The sequence below is a fragment of the Bidens hawaiensis genome, unplaced genomic scaffold, assembly GCF_021521415.1.
Source record: "Bidens hawaiensis isolate Kalapana, Puna unplaced genomic scaffold, B.hawaiensis_p1.1 tig00023819_1, whole genome shotgun sequence".
Taxonomy (NCBI): Eukaryota; Viridiplantae; Streptophyta; class Magnoliopsida; order Asterales; family Asteraceae; genus Bidens; species Bidens hawaiensis.
The window spans coordinates 37,945-56,488 of NW_027493746.1; the positions used below are offsets into that span (position 1 = coordinate 37,945).

Genomic DNA, 18,544 nt, shown 5'->3' on the forward strand with positions numbered 1-18,544 from the left:
TTTCCATGAATTCTTTCTTGGGCGACCAGAATCTGTCTTGCTTCAGCAATATCATCAGCTGAGGAGTCAGAGTCGGTTCTCTCAGAATCAGCTACAGACGTAGCTACCATCGACACACCAACACCAGAAACCTCCGCTACTGAGACCTGAATCTCTGCCTCAGGATCAACTCGCTCCATATCAAAGAACCCTTGGCCACCAAAAGCAGCTTCAAGGTCTACTTGTTCCTCCGGTGCCACAACAGGAGCAGCAGGCAATGCTTGCTGTACCACAGGTGGTGGTTGAGAAACAACAGCCTGTTGCGGTGCCGGATCCCGAAACTCGTCTCCACGAGGAGCAACATACGCCGGGTTTATCAAATAACCAAATAGCGGAGTATGTTGTGGACGAAGCTCTGGTTTACTTCGAGCACTCGACGATCTGCATTGTGCGAATATCCTCTTGCTGACACTCTCTACATATCGAATGGGACGGCGCTGAGGTAGCGAAGGAGCCACATGATTCAAGATCATTTGTAAGAATCTTGGATACATTAAGAATCTTTCACGAGCTACCGCACGTCTCTGACGGTCTATTTCATAAAACACCATCTGACTGAAGTTGTAAGGCTTGTTGTAAGTCAGTGCTGTCATTGCCGATTGCATCGTCGCACCCATCCCGTCCGTACCAGCCTTACGACCCGACATGCACACGATCATCACATGCATGAGAAAAGCCATTGATCCAACAAAAATCCCTTACGCCTCTGGGTGTCACCCAATTGACCGGAATAGCCCATTCGTAAAAATGCACCATCTCTGAATGGAGCAGTAAAGTCTGTAGGATCATCTCTAGTTTCAGTCCCGAACTGCAAGGCGACCCTTATCTGCTCAGATGAGAACTGCACCTCCTGATTGTTAACTGTGGCGCTCATGACTGGGGGCTCGACTCTACAATCATATTCTACTGTTTGCCAGAAGTCTTCAATGTTCGGCAGAGAAATGGGCAGAGTTGTAGTAATAGCATGGAAGATACGCGAGCGAATAAGGAAAGAGATGATCTCGCGATAATCATCAACACCGCTAGCATCCGGATCCAGCGTGATGTACATATTGTGACCCGGAAAGAATTGACGGTTGTTATCACCACCTTCGTCACCACCAGCACCACCAGCTCCTGCTACAGCTGCCATATCTGCACAACAAATGGTCTAAGTTAGAAAATCGTAAAGCAAATAATAACTTCGCCTATTACCATGAGCGAAGTTAAGATAACTTCTAGTGAGCAGGCGAAGTTAGACAAAGGGCGAAGTTGAGTACAACTTCGCCTTTACAATAACATCGCTTAAAATAGTAGGCGAAGTTAAGTATTAGGCGAAGTTGGGGATAACTTCGCCTAACCCTTAACAACGTCGCCTCTGATTAATTAACCAATTAAAGGAGCAGGCGAAGTTATGCCTAAGGCGAAGTTAAGAACAACTTCGCCTAAAGATAACTTCGCCTGAATATGAAGCGGCATCAAACAGACGACTGATCAGAGTTTTTAAAGGAAACTTTGTGATTAACAACATAAAAGGATGATACTTTAAAGATTTAGATGATCAAACTAGTTACGAACACTTAGAAAGAGTTTGGTTAGCGGGTGTTTAAAGGTTTGCATGAACGAGGTCACAAATCGGACCGAAACGACATCTGATTAACATCATTGACACAAATTATAAGTTATCCCGACCCTACACACCTTTAACACGGATTGAATTTGAGAAAATAACAATGTTTGATTCGAGAGGTAACTTCGCCGAGGGTTAAAGTGATAAGTTCGCCGGGGTTTGTGAAAGTATGTAAACAGTTTGACCAAGTTGACCTTTATATAGGTTTGAATATGCACCGGCGAAGTTAAGGTTAACTTCGCTTACCCTTAACTTCGCCTCTTAACAACTTCGCCCAAGCACAACTTCGCTTTGTATTAAACTTACAAAACAGGCCCTTATACATTAGAACAAAGTTCAACTTTCTTTTAAAATTCTCCGTTAAACATTTAAACTTTACGATTAAAGAACCAAGTAACCAAGTTTTAAACCATAAATCAAAATACACAACTTTAATTTTTTTTATGGTAAATAAATAAACGGGATCAAATTTCAGTCTTGATGGGTACCAGCATGTTTTAGAAAAGATCCGAACAGGAATCATACTGATTAAGGGGCTGTCACATAGATCCATGTTCAACGGTATTATGACATAAAGAAACAGGTTGTAAGCAGGTATACAACTTAGTATGGTTTTCATCGCTTCTGTGATACGGATTAGGTTCAATTAAGCTCAAAATTTAGATGGACATCACCTTAGAGATTGTGATGCCTCCTATCTATTCTCAAAGCGTATTCGGCTTTCCCCACGTCACCCCGAGTTGACCTCGACCCGTAGTGTCTGATTAAACAGTAAGTACATGCCGAGTTGACCTCGACCCGTAGTGTCTGATTATACAGTAAGTACATCATGATCTTTAGATTCTTCTTCCCGTTCTCTTTCTTGCCTCTTGATTGAGAAGTATAACATAATAGGCTTCAGAAGGCTTAACATCGTTATTATTATTATTATTATTATTATTATTATTATTATTATTATTATTATTTTAGGGGGAGTCTGTTAAATGGCATCCCATACTTTGGTTGTCCAAAGTTAGTTTGAGAATGATTTCTGTAAGTCCTAAAAGGAAACCTTCTTGAGGATTGACTATGAGGTCTTCCAAACCTTAGTGAATTAACCGAATTATGATGGTAGGTTTGGTTGTTAACTGGGAAAAACTGAGATTGATATATTTGAAATCTTAGTTTAGTCCAATGTCTGAACTTTGGTGAGTTAGTATTCTTACCATTATAGTAATTACTATTCGTTTTATTCTCAGTTTTCAGAGGCCTCATACCTCTGAATCTCTGATTAAGAGGACAATCAGCAATCAGGTGTCCTATTTGATTGCATCTGAAACAACTCCTGTGTTCAACTTTCGTCTCAACCGTTGTTTCAGATGTTGAGGTTGCATTACAATTCGTTTGTCTAACATATGGTGGGACAAACAGGTTTAGGGGAGAGTTCTTTTCAGTTGGCTTATATTCCTCCCCACGTTTTAGTAACACTACCTCTTCTTTTATCTCACTAGATTCGGATGTCTTGTCCGAATTTGATGAGACAGAGCTAGGAACAGAAATCTTAACATTCGAAACAGGCTTACTCATTTTGTTTTTACTCACTTCAGGTTCTTTAATCGAAACTTTGACAGGAACTGTCTGACTAATCTCAACATCAACAGATTTCTGATTACTAGGATCATACGTATAGTTATGGCTATATGGTGGCGGAACTTCAGAAAATCTAATTCCCCCTTTGTTAACTGGGGAATGTTGAACACTTACGATGTGATCAAGCATTGCTGAGGAATTTCTAAACTGTTCAATTTTTCTGTTTAATTCCACCACTTTTACCTGGTAATCAGCTATCTGTTTATCCCTTTCAGCAATTAGTTTGGTTTTTTCCTCTAACACTTCATAACTAAGATCAATTACTTGTATTTTATCAGCTAGACTGGCTTTAAGACTTCTGATATCTTTATCACTAGCTTTTATTTTTACCGAGTAACTGTTTTCTCTAGTTTTAGTGTAATGATGATCTTCTTTTAACGTTTTAAATTGAGCGTCCAAACTAACAAACTGATCAGTTACTGTTTTCAATTGTTCAGACAGATTTTCACATTGCATACAATGAGGTTCAAAACTTACCTCAGAGAGCTGATCGTTCACTTCTGCCATATAAGCTTGATTTTCTCCCGTCTCTTTCTCACTTCCTGCAGTTTCGATGTTCACCAAATTTGCCTGTTCGAAGACTTCCTCAACCTGTAGATTCCAGTTGTACCCACCATTGTGTCTAGATACCATAGCCCTATTCTCAATACCTCCCCCATTCTGTTGTGCCGGCCTGTTCTGACTACGTTCGACTCTTTCATTTGTACATTCCTTAGCAAAGTGACCATTCTGTTGACAGTTATAACATCGAACCTTTGACTTATCAAACCCTGGTCTTTCTCCAACGAACTTTTTACCCGTTTTCTTCATGAATCTTTTAACCCGTCTTACTATCATAGCCATCTGCCACTGCAGGTCCATCTCTTCTAGATCATCAGCATCAATTTGATCATAGTCTTCATCCAAAGTTGCGGGATCGACTATTTTACCTTTGATGTAATTCTCATAAGATGCAATGAAAGATGCATAGAGATCAAACTGCTGTTCAGCTGATTTAACACTCATGGGCATCTGTGAGTAGTTGTTGGTTGGAACATCTGATGAAAAGTTACCAGTTGTGGCTTGAGGTTTTGAAGAATTACTTCCTGCAGCTACGAAACATACATCACCATCCATGTTGAGAGTCACATGACCATCATGAGTTGAATTTGAGTTTGAGTCTCCCTTTGAGTAATAAGCAGAGGATTCTGACTTTGAACTTGAACTTGAAGTAACTTTCGCACCATACATTCCCGGATCCTGAACCTGATCAGTTGGTGTCTCTTTCCGAACCATGTTAAGTTCAAAAGTTCGTAATTTATTGACTGCTGTTTCCAAAACAATATTGGCAAACTCTTTACCTTCTCTCATCAAAACCGTGTACATTTCCCATTTCGGTGGAAGAGCATCAAGAAGTTTTTCTACAATCTCTTCTTCTTTATAGTCAATTGAGTGATTTCTAAGTTCGGTCATCAGATGATAATATCTTGTGATGATATCATCAAGTGATTCATTTTTCAAATATTTGAACACCGAGAATTGGGTTTTTAGTAGCTTAATTTTGGATGCACGTATCCCCACATTACCTTCATATCGATTTTCTAGCGCTTCCCATAGCTCTCTAGCGGTTTTGTATTTCCTGAAGGTGTGAAGAATCTCTTGTGGAAGAGCCATGGTGATCGCTGCATGAGCTTTACTCTCTGCCTCATACATTTTCCTCTCCTCCTCATCCATCTTACTGTACTTCTTTATTTGATCACGACCTTCAAACAAGGATGTTGGTGGAATATATCCGTCTTGTATGCACACCCACATCTTAGCATCTTGATATTTAACATACTGTTCAAACCGATCTTTCCAAGCAACGAAATCGGTACCCTTAAGCATTTTCGGAGCCTTAGTTGCTGAACCGGCCTCAACTTCCATTTTCACCAGTTCCGTAATGTTTATCGAAGTCATCGCTGAAAGAAACACAACTTGAAAACACACACAAATTTTTTTTTTTTAATTTGAACAGTAACCAGTAGGCGAAGTTATGCTTAACTTCGCTTAAGCTTAACTTCGCTTGATTCCTTAACTTCGCTGAAACTCTTAACTTTGCTTGCTACTTAACTTCGCTTGATGACAACTTCGCCTGAGATCAACTTCGCTTGGTTGATAACTTCGCTTAAACTTATAACTTCGCCCAAACCCTACAAACAGTGACGGCAACTTCGCCTGATGAACACAAGGTTTTTGCAGGTTTTAATTTGACGTATTGCAAGGTATGCGAAGGTGTAATGGGTTATATTTGATAGTGGGAGATGGGTAGGACACAAAAACTCGGTATTTCAACGTAAACTTGTCCCGCGAATAGTCGAACGGAACGATTTCTACACTCGTGTGATAATCCCGAACCACACAATCACGAGCAAATGCTTTGATACCTAAAGCTGGAAGTAATACTTGTATTTTGTCTATGAACCTTAGAATTATCCTCTTTTAGGTTTTAGTGGTAGTGAGTTGAATAACATCTTATTTCTAGCACCAGACATTTCTTTTCGTGTACATATGTTGCTGATCAACACACTCATTTTCCTTTGGTACTTCTGAGTGTTATAGTTGATTCGTAAGGCACCAAATTGTACTGCTGAAAATTTTAGTATGTAATATACTGTAGGTTCCCAGCCGGATCTACATGGAAGTATCTCGTACTACGTAGGTGCGGAATCCCTACGTAAGACGATACGAGCGTAGGATGTAACCTATGTTAATACCAAACACGAACACACGTTACAATACCCAAAAGACACGTTGTATTGCAACATTTTAACCCATGATGTTCAATCACAATTACACGTTCTAGAAATCTATCTAAAAACAAGCCGTAGCCAAGGCTCATAAAGCCTTCGACAACTTCGCCTAACAGACTAGGCGAAGTTGTCAATAACTTCGCTTGTCCACAAGTTCGCTTATATTAGGCGAACTTGTGAGACAACCTATACAAATCAAAACAAAACCAACTAACACGATTACAGACACTAGATACTGAACTACTGACATAATGCACCAACATATACTAAAAAAATGTATTTATTTACATGTGTAAGCCCTTAATTTTATGGGTCATGGTATTTTACATTATGATGTATTCGGTAATGCTATTTAACCTTATTGTTAGAATTTTCAAGAAAGAATGCATGCATCTTATGAGTTATTTTGATTAGTCTTAGGAAAAATTAAATCAAGAATAACTCTAGTGATAGCATTTATTTAAATAAATTATTGATTATCATTATTATAAGAGACATTATGATTGACGCATCCCATTTGTTATGCTCTAGTTTCTAATATAATGATTGTTATTAGAAAGAGCAGTAGGATAGCCATATCATGTCTTAATGAATAATTAAAATTGAGAAGAGCTAAATTTTATTAAAACTCTTTATGATACAAAATTCAATTGTATTTTAAGATTAGAGTGGATGATTTGGATGAGATCGTTGGTTATGGAAGAAAATATAGTGAGTAATATTATGGGATATTAAAATAATATAGATTAAAGTTTATGATCATTAGATTAATAAAGGATCATTCATATGAGGATTACTATATTTTATTGAAGATGTGATAGGTCTATTATTAACATCAAACTAATAGACTATAATTAATAGTTCTACTTAAACAAAAAATAAATCACCTTTGGGCAGAATTAAAATTTATTTAAGTATATGTGCAAAACAATTGTAACACATCACCTTTGGGCAGAAGTGAGACAATTATTTTAATTATGCACGGGCTAGTTTTGCTAAATAAAAATGTAACAAATCACATTTGGGCATAAGTGAGACATCTGTATCATGTTAGACAAAACTAACAAAAGCTTTTCAGTTATACTTGAATGATAGGGTAAATGTAACTCATCACCTTTGAGCAGAAGTGTTACATCAAAAGTTCATTCAAGTTAAGCCTTTATGTTTTGTAAAATTTTATAATATTTAAGGTTTACAAAACATTTAATTAGTTAATAGCGGTAAATGTTTAGAGTAAGGATTTTTAAGTTCCCGATAGAACCTTGTTTTGCGGAATTAGTTCTCGGAAATTTTGGGTTCCCGAGAATTGCCAGTTTCCGGCTTTTAGTGGGTTTTTCAGTATTTGGGTGTTTACATGATTTTATGGAAAATGTTGATTCCAGTATTAGTGAGTTTTCGGGTTTATGGGTTATGACCCCAAACCATTTTAGAAACTCATAAACTCTTAGAACACATAAGCTATTTTAAGCCCATAATACATGATTTTTAAATAGCCCGTGAACCCGTAAACTGGTTTAAGCCCTTAACCCATGATCTTTATTAACTAAATTAATAATGATAAGATTTGGTTCAAATCTTTTTAATGATTAACAATTATATTTGTTTCCTATTTTAAGGGGATTCAAATCTTTTAAGAAAATATTAAAACGTCTAAGTTATCCAAAATTTGAAAAAATATTTCCCTAAATAATCATTAACAAATTTTAATCTAGATTTTGAATCAACATATGTATAATTTTCGATAATAATGATGAACACGAAGAACATCATCGAAAATTTTAACAATTAAACATAAAAAAAAACTTGGAATCGAAATCTTTAAACATGAAATTAACAAATTTCGAAAATATTAGAGTTTACTAAATATGAATTTTAGCGATTTTAAACAGTTTCATGTATTGTTTTCGTAATAGAACATGAAAAAAGAGAAACCTAAAAAATTAGGGTTTATCAAGTTTTAGTCCATGTCTTCTGATTTAATTCCAGATTTACGGAAACATGAAGAACTGATTAATCAACATCACTCTGATGCCACATGTTGATCAGTCTTCATTTAAGTAATATAAAACATGATAAATATAAAACCTATGAACCTGTTACAGCATGAAGAGTAGTAACCGCAGCAGGATATGATGTAGTCGACATGCTTGTCATCTTGATCGAGTTCCCCCTTTAGGATGTATAGTTAAGGATGGTTAGGGTTCTTAAGAGGAACCCGGTTTAGGAGAGAGGAGGCACACAAAATTATAATGTGTGTGTGATTAGGTTATGATGATAATATTTATCTCTCTTTATATATACACCCAAGGGGAAACCCTTTATTAGTTAATTATAGGTAATATGACCCATCAATAATTACCAAACTAATATATAATAAGGTATAGTTAATATTTTGATTTATTATAATATAAATGGTTATAATGGCCATATATAAATATATATAATTATATATATATAATCTCACATCATTAACACAATCTTCTTCACATTCAAGAGATGTTTAGCTGAGAGGAAGACTTAACACAATCTTCTTCACATTCAAGAGATGTTTAGCTGAGAGGAAGACTCAGATCAAGAACAATCTTTTATTATTGTATTTGTGATTATGATGTTTAGCTGAGAGGAAGACTCAGATCAGGAACAATCTTTTATTATTGTATTTGTGATTATACTTGAATGTAGTTAAAAATGTTGATATAAAGAAATGAATATGTAGCTAGATGAACTAACGCCAATGCCTTAAATAACAAACAAAAACATTTAGGGTCTGTTTGGTATGAGGCAATGGAATTGAAGACGGAATGCAGTGAACGTGGTAATGGAATGGACAAAGGAATGGAATGAGTTACTACCATTCCAATGAAATGTTTGGTTATCACATATGAATGAAATGAATCATTACTTTGCATTGTTAGGTAGGTTGGAAAAAAGAAAAAATAAAATTAAAATGGTAGTGTGTGGTGGTGGTGGGAGGTAGGTGGCGGTCGTGCATTGGTGGGCGGTGATGATGGTTGGTAGTGGCGGGTGGTGGTGGGTAACGAGATAATGGTGGTTGGAGGTGGTGGTAGTGGGGGTGGAGGTGGGGTGGGTGGTGGCAGTAACAATGGAGGTGGTGGTGGGCGGCGGGTGTGATGGTGGGGCGATGGTTGATGGTTGGCACTGGTGGCGATGGTTGTGAACGGCGATGGTGGTGGTTGGTGGAAGTGGCGGCGGTGGTGGACAGTGGTGACGGTGGACGGCTGGCACTAATGGCGATGGTTGGTGGAGATGGGTGGTGGCGGAGGTGGACGGCGATGGTGGTGGTTGGTGGCAGGTGACGGCGATGGTAGGTGGTGGTGGTGGGTGTTGATGGTGGGTGGTGGTGGAGGTGATGTAGGGTGAAGGAGGGAATGGAATGAAAAAAAACATGGGGGTATGGAAGGAATGAAATTGGGGTATTTTAGAGGGAATGGAATAGACTAAGTAATGGGTCATTTTCATTCCTTTGATCAACCAAACACACTTTTCTCCATTCCCTCATAATGGGTCATTCCATTCCATCCTCCATTCTTGCATACCAAACGGTACCTTAATGCATGCTTTTTAATACTAAAAAGGAATGAAATGTAACTCTTTAAAGTGTTAAGAACACATCTATATGCAAGAAGTCTTATTAGATCATGATAAATAATAATTAAGGGTGGCAAACCCAACCCAAATAGATTGTTTTGGGTCAAGATGGATAAATTTTAAAAGTTAAATGGGTTAGGATGGATCATAAAAAATCTTCAAGTGGGTCAGGATGGGTTGTAAATATACAAGTGAGTTTCATTTATAGGTTAGAATGAGTCAAAACAAAATATCCAAGTTATCCAGAATTTATCTAATTCAAAATACCAAAACTATCACGTGCGAAATAAAACTCATCCGAAACCCAAAAAATGATCAAAACAAAACAAAAACCCCGAACCGACTAGAACGAAACAAAAAAAACAAAAACGAAACTGAACCGAAATAGCAAAACGACCAAAACGAAACAAAAAAAGCGAAATGCAACCGAAAAGCTAACCAAAACTAAACAAAAACACCGAATCAACCAAACCGAAACAAAACCGAATCGAAATAGATAACGACCAAAACGAAACAAAAAAACCGATATGAAACCGAAAAGTTGACCAAAACGAAACAAAAAAAAAAGCGAAATGCAACTGAAAAGCTAACCAAAACAAAACGAAAACACTGAACCGACCAAAACGAAACAAAAAAACCGAAACGAAACTGAACCGAAATAGAAAAACGACTGAAACGAAACAAAAAAACTGAATTGAAACTGAAAAACTGACCAAAAGGAAACATAAAAAAACTAAATGCAATTTAAAAACCGGACCAAAGCGAATCAAAAACACCGAACCGACCAAACAAAACAAAAAAACTGAAACGAAACTGAACCGAAATAGAAAAACGACCAAAACGATACAAAAAAAACCGATATGACACCGAAAATCTGACCAAAACGAAACAAAAAAAAAACGAAATGCAATCAAAAAGCTTACCAAAACGAAACAAAAAAACTGAAACGAAACTGAACCGAAATAGAAAAACGACCAAAACGATACAAAAAAAACCGATATGACACCGAAAATCTGACCAAAACGAAACAAAAAAAAAAGCGAAATGCAATCAAAAAGCTTACCAAAACGAAACAAAAAAACTGAAACGAAACTTAACCGAAATAGAAAAACGACCAAAACGATACCAAAAAAACCGATATGACACCGAAAATTTGACCAAAACGAAACAAAAAAAAACGAAATGCAATCAAAAAGCTTACCAAAACGAAACAAAGAAACTGAAACGTAGCCGACCAAAATAAAACAAAATGTATCGAAACGAAACAATAAAACGAAATGAAACCGAAAAAACTGACTAAAACAAAACAACACTGAAACCGAAAAAACCGAGAAATCGAACCGAAATCATTGAAACCGAGCAGATACTGACACCAACCGAAATGAAAAAAAACAAAACCGAACCGAAAAAAAACCCCTGAAAAACTCGAACCTGAACTGGTACAAAACGAGTTTTTTTTAATGAACGAGTATGACGTGGGAAACATTTTAGTTATTTTACATTTTGTGTTTTTTATTTATATTTTGAGTTATTATTTTTTTAATAGTTTTTTTGAATATTTTTTTGAGGGGTTTTTATAATCCTTTGTATCAATGTTTTCATAACCGGACCGGACGCCGAACCGGACGGCCTACCGGTTTACCGGTTCAACCGGTCAAACCGGTCGAACACATTTGCACAAAAAATGGCAGGTCAAGCCTACAAAATGATTTTTCAAAAAAAATAATATTTTTTTATATAGAAAACCGGTTCAACCGGTCCGGTTTTCCGATCCGACCGGCCGAACTGGTTCGGACCGGCCGGTTCCCATAACAGCCGAGCGAACTATGTGAACCGGACCGGTCGGTGGACCGAATCCCGGTCGGACCGGTTCGACCGGCCGTTCCAGTCCGATCTCAACAACATTGCTTTGTATGTCAACCTTCACTTGAGTCAAGATGGGTTAGCTTTACCCATCTTGACCCATATCCATCCAAACCCTCTATTTTAAAAATCTATCATAACCCATACCCATCCTGACCCATATCCATCTAGACCCATCACCCAAATCCAACTCAACCCACTCACATTGCCACCTCTAATAATAATCATACGAACACGTATAACACATCAGATGCTGAACGTACTCAACATGCCCGGATTTTAACTCATATTTTTCACTGTTACAGACTATAAATTTATAATGTTAGCATGCATACTAAGAATGGATGAGAAGAACAACGATTAGAGAGAATAATAAAGTATTTGAAGTGAATTAATTGGGTTTAAATGTTTAGAGTGTTAATACGTGATGTAAAAATTGTAATTTAAAAAATTATGAACATCTGTCTTTTATTGGTTAATCAGCCAATTAATCACAAAAGGCTACCATATGTGCATATTTGTGCCCAAGAGTCTCATTGAGTTATGGACACCATGTCTACTTAGACACATGTACGCATGTAGCCATACAAGTATACAACTGGCGGGAAGAGGTGGGCCGAAGTTAATTGTGTCCACTTAGACATGTGCCTTCTTATGGTTGCAGATAAGGGGCCAGCCAACATAACGTATACACTCGTGTATGTGTTGTGTCTGTACTCTTTCACACATCGATCGTAAACTCTACACTCTTGAAAGATGACATATAGCGTGTTATTTTTTCTTTGTACGACAACTTTCATTAAGAATGAGCACATTTAGCATAGAGGCTTGATCAACAAAACCACTAAAAAGCAAAATTACACAATTCTGTCCACAACACAGGAGGACCTATTTTTTATCAAAAGATCCCCGGCCAACCATTCTTCACCACCTCGTGAACCGTCCAATTCCTTTCGTCAAAAATCAGGGGAGGCTCGGAAGGTGTGCGAGACGCGCCATCGGCCGGGGCACATAAGGTTCGGGGGCACAAACTTTTTTATACATATTACATATATATATGTTTTTTGGTTATAAAAATAAGGTTATTTGCAATGGTTTATAAGATAAGTACATGCTCAGAATGGTTTCTGCTTATAGTAAAACAGTCGATAAAATTTTCTATCCGTGTACGCTAGCGAATAAAAAATTTTCGTTAAGATACAAGCCTTTTTATTTTTGCTCGATCGAGGTATTTAAATTCTCAGAGATGACCCTGTCAAAAATTATATCATTTCGCGTCTTTCAAATACTCAAAAAGACTAGATGATATTATGAATTAATTTTTGTTTTCTAGAAGTTTGAAATGGGATCGTTATGTTTGGGTCAAATGTGTTTGATGATACTTATAGCATGAATACATCAATCGTTCAATAATTGATAAATAAAACCTTTTTGACTTGACTGAACCCTTTTTAACATATATTTTTCACCGCTACAAATTATAATGTTAGCATAAATACTAATAATGAATGAAAAGAACAACGATTAGAGATAAAAATAAAGTATTTGAAGTGAATTATGTTTGTTTAATGGTAGAGTGTTAATAAGTAAACTAACGTAAAAATTTGTAAATTAAAAAATATAAAAACTTTCAATTCACAAAAGGTTACTATTGGACTTAATTCACGCCCTTGAGTCAATGAGGCGGGTTGGGCCGACCCATCGAGCCTGTGACGGATTAGTGTCTTATTTATTAAGTAGAGCATGTGACTTGGTTAAAAATGAATAGATTACTTGGTGAACAAGTCGAGCCAATGACTTAGACAACAATGAATTTATTTATTAATTATTGTTTAGATTAATTTTTACCAATTAGTATTTGAATATGATTATGATATTTGTATTATAGTCTATTTTGGTTTTATAATTTAAATTAGTATATCTACCCGAGATTATGAGTTATATCATTAAGAGTTTAAGAATAATTTTTGAGTTATTGAAAATCATAGATTATGATCTAAATTCATTTTTGTGTTTTTCAATCCTGGTCACCAAACTTCAGTTACCATGCATATTTGTGCCCAAGAGCTGCATTAAATTGTGGACATAATGCCCAAGAGCTGCATTAAATTGTGGACATAATTCCCAGCATCATCTGATCCTCCACTTTCTCCCACGCGTCTTCTTTCAATTTCAATGGATTCCACCTACTCTTATATATCAGCCCTAACGCCTCTCCATAACTTCAACACCATCATACATCCATGGCACCGGAGAGCTTCAACTCTAATGTACGTACGCTTCTATTTCTATTATCTGTAAATATATTCTACTTGATATAATAATAAGAGTTCATATCTTCTGTTTTCTGCCTGCGTATCGTTTTTCATTTGAATTGATATTTATATATGCAGTACCGTTTAGTGTTTTGAATTTTGAAAATAATTAGGAATACACAAGTTAGGGTTTATGTGAACAGATCGATGATCACAACAGGACTGTTAGTTAGTTAGTTCATTGATTTTTTAAAAGTCAGTTGTGAATATTTGTGGTTGTTTGCTGTTAGTTAGGGTGAGTTTTGGTGGTATTTGATTTATATAGATATAGCTAAAAAACAAAAATAGGTAGTTGAACTGTCTACAGATAAGGTACAACAGAAGAAAGTTTGTTGGCTGACTGACAGCAGTGATGATTACTTCATCATAAACACAGTAAACAGATTGATTCCATGTAAACTAACTAATTATGAAATTATGATCATATGATTCATACTACATATATTGTAATAAAAATTACGCGTTGAGAGATTTGATTTTTTAATTTTCTATCATCTTGATGAGGACTATTATGGAATCTACTGGCATGGCTGAATATCAATATATCATAATACATATATGCAGGGATCATGAGAGAACTAACATTTATTGGTACTGCATATATGTAGTATGGAGTTCTTTAGTTCTCCCAGTCCCTTACGAATTAAGTGTTGTAATAAAACTTACATGTTGGGAGATTTGATTTCTAAATTTCTATGGTCTTGAGGACTATTATGGAATCTACTGGCATGAGCTGAATAATATAAGATATGGCTTTAGATGATGGAACTTAATTATTCCGTGTTCTTTTTGTATTCTTATTCTTGATGAGAGAATTTATGTTAAGGAAAAAGGTATCACAAAATAGAATATGTAGGAAATTAGCACTCAACAAGAGTGAGTGGAGAGGGGTAAAACTGTAAAATCATTTATTCGAGATTCTACATGGGCTATTTGGCAATTGATTACAAAGGGTGGTGGGCCTTGATTATACTTCTGCCTTTTCTTTTTTGTTCTCTATGTTCATTCTTGTCTGCCATTTTCCAACAGGGTAATGCATCCAATTTGCCATATGAGAATGGTTTTCATGATTCGCTTTCTCTTTTAAACTCTGAGAAAGCTGTAAAGGAACTTGTCGAGCAGCCTCTTGTTGAGGGGATTGAAGATCATCTTGTGGAGTTTTCAGAGGCCATGAGAAGTATGATACTCTGATTATGTTTTCATTTTCATGAATATGTTAGATGCAACGTATAATGACACGCGATACTGATTTTTTTGAATATTTTGTTTGTACTGATGTATAGCTGTTGGCAAGGCTTTAAGACGTGCAGCAGAGGGGAAAGCATCTGCTCAAGCTGAGGCATCAGAATGGAAACGCAAATATGAATTGGAGAGACAGAAGAATTTACAGTTGGAAAATAAAGGTCTATAATATGAGCAACATAATTAAATTCACTATATGTTAGCACACATAGTAATATAAAGAAAACATATGCATTGCATGTTTCTGATGTACGCATTGTATATAATTCTGATAAACTGCTAATACCATGAATATTTTGTACACGTGGCAATTTTGACTCGTTTATTCGAAATATCTCAAACGGGCCAACTAAAAAAAGTTATCTATACGGGAATGAGTAAAAAAAATTACAATAACCTAGCTGCATATTCTAACTTTGTTTTTCAACATTTCATCTCAGTTTTGACATCTGTAGAGCTATACAATAACCATACTGAGAAGAAAGTAGAAAACCCAGTACAACACCTTGAACCCATGCTTGAAACCAATGAACAGCCTCCAATGTACCGTGGAAAGAATGGAATTTACTCTCACGAGGTTCTTAGGGACAAAGAACAAAATTGTTACCCCAATGCTCATAGCAAGCTTATTCGAAAGGTAACAATTCAATTTATATACAAGCAAATAATATTTTAAATCAAATGGGCATACTTAGGTTCAAATAATATACCCTACCACAGGCATCATTCAAGCTACACTGGAGTTGTAAAGGTGAAAAGAATGATCAACATAAACATGACGTTGTCTCTTTTGAAAAGGGGAATATAACAACAGCAGAACGTAGCAGTAAACAGGTATGTTATTGTTATTAAGATGTATAATTAGGCAACTGTAAAGGTTAACTTTGTATTGTGTTTGTAATTGGCGTTTTTATGGTCTTTTATTTCAGATTTGTTTGAAATGGGAATCTCCTCCACAGACTGTGCTCATCTTGACAAAACCGAATTCAATTTCTGTTAAAGTTATTTGTGCAGAAATGGTCAGGTAGGATATTACAGAGTAAACACCTTGTCATCTTATATTTCTGTTATTCTGTCAGTTAGTCTCTTCATTTATTTCTATTATATTCATGGCACACATCTCATGTACAAGATATCATTATGTTAAATGTTAATCTAACAATTTTCAATTTTCTAAATTGATTTATTCAAACAATCAAGATATCATTGTGTATGTATACGATATAGCAATCATTTATTAAATTAAAAGTATTTGGGCTTGCCAAGTTGTCAACCCCCTCCCTGACTTAAAAATTACCCTTTTTGACCCGGACACTTTCAACTCTTTACCTGACTCATCCAATTATACCTCTATTACTAAGCATTATTAAATCAACATTGGTTTATGTTTCAGGTGGTTGAGGGAGAAAAAGTTAAATATTTACGTGGAACCACGAGTAAGAACGGAATTGCTAACAGAGTCCTCTTACTATAACTTTGTACAGACCTGGAAAGATGGTGAGTTACATGAACTGTGCTCAATTTGCTTTTAAAGTATAATTAAACCATTAATAATCTATTTTTAAAAGTAGAAAGTTTTCTCTTGCCAATAACTCCTATATTGTTACTTGACAGGCGATGTTTCACTTCTGCATGAGAAGGTTGATCTTGTTGTAACTCTTGGTGGGGATGGAACTGTGCTTTGGGTACGTGTTTTCATTTCTATTTCTGTTGAAAACAAATGATTTGAGAATTCTTTGTGAGACCTTTTAATTAACTCAATAATAGTATACATCTTCATACTCTTTGTCTATCTAAATTTATAGTTTTTGTTTGACCAGTCATAAAATGTTTTAAGTTGGTCTTTTATCAATTTTCTTGAACTTATGATAGAAAAATCCGATGTTTAGTTAATCGCCTGTAACCATCTAAATAGCACAGAAAGATAGGTTCTTTTTAGATTTGAATGAGATATCGGGTCATCTTGTCTGCAAAAACGTCTGGATAATATATGTCAAGAAGTGAAACATCTTCTGATGTTAATATTTGCAGTTTCTAATCAAAAATCACCTTTTGCAGGCTGCATCATTGTTTAAAGGCCCGGTTCCTCCAATTGTGCCATTCTCTTTGGGTTCTTTGGGTTTCATGACTCCATTTCGTATCCTTCTCTTTCTGTAAATATTACTCTTTAAGTTATTTGTGCAGAAATGTCAGGTAGCATATTATGGTGTAAACGGGTCAAAATTTCTAGCTCTAAATACAAAGATGAATGTCTGTATATATAATATATAAGTAATCTTTAACTTTAGTTCAAAAGATAGTGAACAATACAGAGAATGTCTGAAATCAATCCTACAAGGTCCAATCAGTATCACACTCAGACATCGATTACAGTGCCACGTGATTCGTGATGCAGCTAAAAATGAATACGAGACCGAAGAGCCAATACTTGTGTTAAATGAAGTCACAATCGACCGTGGGATCTCATCATTCCTGACAAATTTGGAATGCTACTGTGACAGCTCGTTTGTCACATGTGTACAAGGAGACGGTTTGATTTTATCTACAACTTCAGGATGCACTGCATACTCCCTTGCAGCTGGTGGCTCAATGGTTCATCCACAGGTATGTTTTATCAATTAGTTTTGTATTAAACACGTCTTGATTGATATAGTAGATAAATATAAAAAAAGTGACATTTGTGAAATAGAATTAAGTTTAAACAAAACATGCAGGTTCCCGGCATCTTATTCACTCCAATCTGTCCACATTCGTTATCTTTCCGACCTCTGATATTACCCGAATATGTAACGCTTCGGATCCAAGTTCCATTCAACAGTCGAGGTCATGCATGGGCATCTTTTGACGGGAAAGATCGGAAACAGTTAGCTCCTGGTGATGCACTCTTGTGTAGCATGTCGGTTTGGCCCGTGCCCACAGCATGTAGCGAGGATTCAACCAATGATTTTTTTGCATAGCATACATAATGGGCTGCATTGGAACAAGAGAAAGACTCAGTCTTTCGATGGACCGCTAGAATCATAACCGGTTAATGTTTGAATGTGGGTTAATCGAAAGAGGTCTTGCTGATTAGCGTTGACTGTTTTGCCCTTTTTTTTTCATATATAAGTTATTATTACGTTGATAATAGAGTAATTACGTATTGACATGTAATATGGTATCCGTGTATTTTAACAAGTGTATAATTTTATACAAAGTATTTTGTTTATATCCCAAGTTATTGTACTTTGTGATTACTTAAATGGAGTATGTTTTGCAAGTTCAATTTGGAAGCCATTGTGAACTAAACTCGTATGATTTATCCTTTTCTTAGAAGGTTTTATGCGTGCAAATATATTTTGAGAATTTTAATCAAGCACATTTTGATACAAAAAATTGATAATAATGCAATTAGTTTTTGTTTATCATGATTATTAGAGCAGTTTAAAAGAATATTAGCCGATGTTACCCTGAAAAGGTCTTAGCTA

At 35.9% G+C, this 18,544-nt stretch overlaps 1 pseudogene across 1 annotated transcript; it reads left to right on the forward strand.

Annotated features, from left to right (window-relative positions):
* Positions 1-13,713: 13,713 nt before the first annotated feature.
* On the forward strand, positions 13,714-18,293 carry LOC143568171 (NAD(H) kinase 1-like; annotated as a pseudogene). The gene is made up of 11 exons (XR_013141533.1): positions 13,714-13,790; positions 14,865-15,012; positions 15,119-15,238; positions 15,518-15,714; positions 15,798-15,911; positions 16,007-16,101; positions 16,471-16,574; positions 16,692-16,762; positions 17,136-17,214; positions 17,374-17,681; positions 17,792-18,293. The product of XR_013141533.1 is annotated as an NAD(H) kinase 1-like (transcript).
* Positions 18,294-18,544: the final 251 nt, after the last annotated feature.